Here is a 5,358-nt window from a genome sequence, read left to right as displayed (position 1 = left end):
TATATGGAACTAGAGATGGTATCAATTCTCGGTAGAGGGAATAGCCACATCCTCTGATACATCTGTATCAAGAGAATGACAGTGCAGCCCTTCGGTGAGGAGGGAGCAAGTGCATCCTCAGAGTAGTCTGTACAGAGCAAGCGATGGTACCGAACCTCAGCATAGAGGGGATATAATGACCCCAGTAATGTCTGCACTAAGTGTGTAATGGTACTACCCCTTGGTATGGAGGGAGCAACCATGTCCTCAATTCAACTGTCTAGAGAGAGTGACAGCACTGACCAGTTCTCGGTACAGAGGAAATAATCACATCCTCAGAGAGGTACAGAGAGGCCTTGAGAGGCCTCGGAATCAAAGATCCAGAGAGGCCTCTGGTACAGAGAGGTCTTGGGATAAAGAGGCCTTGGATCCAGAGATGGTACTGGCCCTCAATATGGAGGAAGCAACCATGTCCTTGGAGTCATCCATATGAAGCAAGAGATAGTACCAAACCCTCGATACTGAGGGCCCAACTTTGACTGGTTTCTTCTTTTCAGAGTGAAGAAATTGTACTGATGACGGGCTCTTAACAATCTACTCCAACAGGAATGTCACGATGGTCTGCAGCCAATGGCAATGCCAGTTTAGCTACTACATGATGCTTCTTAGTTAGTGTGGGAATAGGTGCCATGTAAGACTGCCTGAGGGCCAACCGGTCCAACAAGTCCATGGGAACCGAAGAAAAGTGAGATAGGGCAGGGAATAAGAAGCCGATGAACCGTCAAGTTAGACCATTTCCCAATTGGCCAAAAAGCATCAGATAGGCTTTGCTCATACAGGATAGCTGTTAACCTCACCTTAGTATCACAACCGGCCTATGTCAAGCACAAAAGGCAAGGCAAACAGCCATTTAACTCCAGTATTTTACTAGAAATCGCAGTGCTCCTCTCAAAGTACAAATGAAGAATGAAGAAATAACCACCAAAACACAAGAATGATCCGGTCAAGCGGAGAATTTAAAGTCTGACAGGAAAAAAGAAACTAAAGTGCTCCTCAGATGCTGCAGCTGCAACAGGCAAAAAAGGAACTGTGGGTTAGGTGAGAAGAGAGCCATTAATTAGCTTACTTGCTAATTAGCTTACTTGCTGTTCACCGCTATGATCTTTGGAATAGCGGTATATAAATAAAACAAATTATTATTATTATTAAGGCAGTTGGCGAGTGGGCAGGGCTACCACCAAAACGCTTGTAACAGCTCTAAAAAGGTTCCGAATCTGAACTGTGCAGGATAACCCATTTGTGTGATTCACAGAGACCACAAAGAAGTTAGTTTCTCTGCTTAGTAATGCTTAGAGGTCAGTGTCTTGCTTTGAGAGCAGTAAAAATAAAAATGAAATTAAATGAAAAATCTTCAGATGGGGCTCTTTAGCAAGCCTTACAGCAGTCTCAAATCTTTACCTTTCAGGGAAAATAATCAAACATGTAGTAGCATAGTAACTGCAGGGAAAGCTGGATTACCATACCTTCTTTAATCTATTTGTAATTGGGTGTCCAACAATTAAGGTCCTGTGTTACTGCTGCTCCCAATTCCATTGCATTTAATGATTGATCTTGTTTTGTTTCACAGTTATTTTTTGTTTTGCTGTACTGGAAACAGCCTCAATTTGGGAGAGGTAAAGTATAAATGTGACCACATATAATCATAAGGTTTAACATTACAACGAAAAAGGGAGCCAACTCCTCCTGTTTCCCCAAGCATAGCTATACATCCCAGAAGGCACAGGTGCTGCCTTCAGAGAGAAAGGAGGCAAAGTACTCTTATAGCCTATTATGCAACAAACTATACCTCACCTCTTCACATCCATGGTAGATTTAGATGATAAGTTTCTATCACAGCCCCTAGCCAGAGTAGGCCAAATTGTTCCTTTACATTTCACGACATACATTTAGCAAAATGTGCTCTCTCTATGCAACTAGAGGCGATTTCACATTACACAGTTATAATGCTTTAAATACACTTTAACTGCCATAGCAACATCCTCTGGAATCCTGGATTTGTAATTTAGGCAACTGAATTCAGAATTCTCAGTCAGAGAGTTCTGGTGCCTCACCAAATTAAAAATCCCAGGATTCCACAGGCTGTTGATGCATTAGTTAAAATAACGGTCATGGCACTACAATTGTATAGTGTAAAAACTCCTTGCTTATATTTGGATTCATCTAAGGACTTCTCTAAGATAATCGATGATGATGATGATGAAGATGATGACATAGTCTAGTCTAAGTTTGCTTTCCCTAACCTGGCAATCTTTTACTACATCTCTCAGAATTCCTCATTGCTGGGCAGGCTGGTTTGGGATGTTGGGAACTGGAATCCAAAACATGTTAACACAGTCTCTGTGCGTATGTGAATATATATTCACACTAAATCAAAGCATTATGCCAAAAGATTAAGAATCTTTGCTGAAAAACTACAACATTCAGCTTCAAGAATGCAAGAGCACAAGTTATTCTTGTCTAATGCCAAAAGCAAACATAGCATTTTATATTACTGCAATAATGAAAAACCATAAATATAAGAAAGAAAGCAGTTGCAGGGGTGGTGATAGAATAAATCATTTAGGTGAAAGGGTAACAAACAAAAAACAGGATAATGTGGCCCTGGAGGAAAATATACATATGAATGAAATTTGTGGAATTGCTTAGCTGCCTTTTTTGAGGCAAAACAATTTTAGACTGAAAAGTTGCAGCACCTACAGAATGTTTTAACCATTACCCTATGAATAATGCATAGGATGGAGAAACACTAACCTAGTGGTTCACCAGGTTATTATTTCATTTTATATTCAACACAAGAATTTATTCATACAACGTTTTACACTTCTGAATTTGAAAAAAGCAAGATAATTTTATGTTTAGGTTTCTTTTTTGAGATTCAAGTTTGGCAACTATTTCTTTGTGTATAATGTTTCATATCGAAATGGTTCACCTGCTGCTGTAGCTTTCAGCACTTCTTCCCCAATATTGTGATTCAAGTGTAAGAAAGTTCTTTATACAAGATTCAGATCTTCTGATATCCTACTTTCCCCCTTGTTTTATCACAACAGATGCAGCAAATAGGACTCCAGGTAAAAATAAGGAGCTCCTGTCCCTCTCTGAAACTCAGTTTGGAACCAAATGTACAGTCCATTTTTCATATCCATGGGGGATCCACTTTGGACACACACACCCACCCACCCACCCCTATGTGGATAAGGAAAAACATGGGACCTTGCATCATGTTGTCCTTAATGGCGGGTGAAACACATGCGCAGCCGCATGGGTGCACACCCACTGAACGCAATGAACTGGATGCTTCTAGTTTAGAACGTCCTAGATGCCTAGATTGACACAGTGTACTAAATAGGTTCTGAAGTCTTCGCTAGTGACTTCCAAAACTTCTATTTAAACTAGACATTCAGGAAGATCCTATTCATATATGGATTAATAAAAACACATTTCAGTTAAAACCTAATTTTAACCCTCTCAATACCTCATCAGAATGTAAGAGCCATACTGGCTAATCCACACAAAGTGGCACTTAAAGAACCATTTTCTCTACTTTTTCTGATCTATACCATACAATATAAGCACATATTTTCCAAGAAGGAGGAAGCTTGTTAACACTGGACCAGTGTAAAAGATAACAATTAACCCTTAAGAAAGGTTCTCCCTCTATGTATTTGGCATGTGGAAATAAGAGTTACTACTAAGTACAAATCTAACAGGCTAAAATATTAAGATTACAGTGCCAGTCATACTGTAGTGGAGTGTATTTTTTTTTAAAAAGACAACATGCTCGATATTACAACACTGTTCTCCTAACTTAACACCAACTTACCATAGTTGGTGGTATCAACAGTTTAAAACCATTTGGAAAATATTTAAAAATTCAAAGATTCTTTAACTACATAAAGGATTGTAATCATCAAGACAAAAACAAAGATCAGTTTCTCTGGTCAACTGTTCCTCAAGACTGCTCTGTAGCATAAAGGGGAAATAAACTAAAGCAGGGCAAAATACATGTTCAGAATTTCATGCAGTGTAATTTCTAATCTTGACCATAAGAGGTCAGCAAAAACTAAACTGAGCCAGTGTTATACTTGATCTATGAACAGATGAATGACAAAGAAGTTTTTAAATATATATCTATTGCTTCACAACAAATTGTGAAATAGCTCACTTTGCAAAATCCAGGAAAGATATATGTCCATGATAGAATCCTGGTTTCATCTCTTTCCAGGAAGTTACGTTCTTCACAAATCGTACCTGCAAGAAAAAGAAGAAAAATGTTGTATTTAACCAATTTACCTCATGCACTAAATTTGCAATGAAATGAAAGAAACTATTACTGAGAGATGCAACTCAGTGAACAGGCAAACTCAACTTAGCTGACATATCTGTAATGATGACTTTTTGACATTATGTATAATGATGATTCACACTAATACAGCATTTCATCACTGGCTTGAATGGCCAAACAGCCCTTTGCGGATTACTTGAATTGAAGTATGCAATTGCTATCCCTCCAGCTGCTGTCAAACTGCAACTAACCCTAGCTAGTACATTCAATGTTGAGAGATACTGGGAATTGTAATCCAGAAACATCTAGAGGTCCATATTTGTCTACTCCCACTGAACATGATCCTCGCAAAATCCAATAAAGTGGGCCTTATAAATATCCTTTATTGCTAGGGATGCCATAACCTGACTGCGCCTGTGACTGTAACGGTTTTGGGGGTACTGGCACGGTCACGGTCCGGTTCACTCTAAATCCCGGGTTTGGGCTCTGGCCGGCAGCCATCACGCCTAAAGGGAACACTCGTCCCCTTGAGGCTGGCTGGCCAATGGCAGAGCAGCTGGGGCAGAGCTGTTTCCAGCACCACTCTGCCATTGGCCAGCCTCAAGGAGGAGGTGGACCCTTGGAGGAGGAGGAGAAGTGAGACTCTGGGCCAGCCAGGGGGAGGGGAAAGTGCCCTTTCTTAGTGCATGGCGAGGAGGAGGGGGAAAAAGGAGGAGGTGGTGGGTGCCCATTTTCAAAGGTTCCCCCCCCCAGTGCACTTTCTGTGTACAGTAGAGTCTCAGTGAAGAAGCATGGGACGTCGGATTGGGGACAAAAGTCCCTCGTCTTGCCTCCTCCCTCTTTAGTTCCCTACTTACCTTCCCTGCTTGGGTCAGGCTTCTCCTCGGCAGCTGCGTTTTCTGCAGGCTCCCTTTGGCCTGAGGAAAATGAAGCCGCCAAAGAGAGGCCTGGGGCTGTCCTCCACAGTCGCCGAGTCCTCACCTTCCCTGCTCCCTTCCCTTCCCTTCAAAGGGCTCCAAAAAGAGCCCTTTGGAGGA

This window comes from Sceloporus undulatus, chromosome 4, assembly GCF_019175285.1.
Source record: "Sceloporus undulatus isolate JIND9_A2432 ecotype Alabama chromosome 4, SceUnd_v1.1, whole genome shotgun sequence".
Taxonomy (NCBI): domain Eukaryota; kingdom Metazoa; phylum Chordata; class Lepidosauria; order Squamata; family Phrynosomatidae; genus Sceloporus; species Sceloporus undulatus.
Note: the sequence above shows the minus strand (reverse complement) of the source record.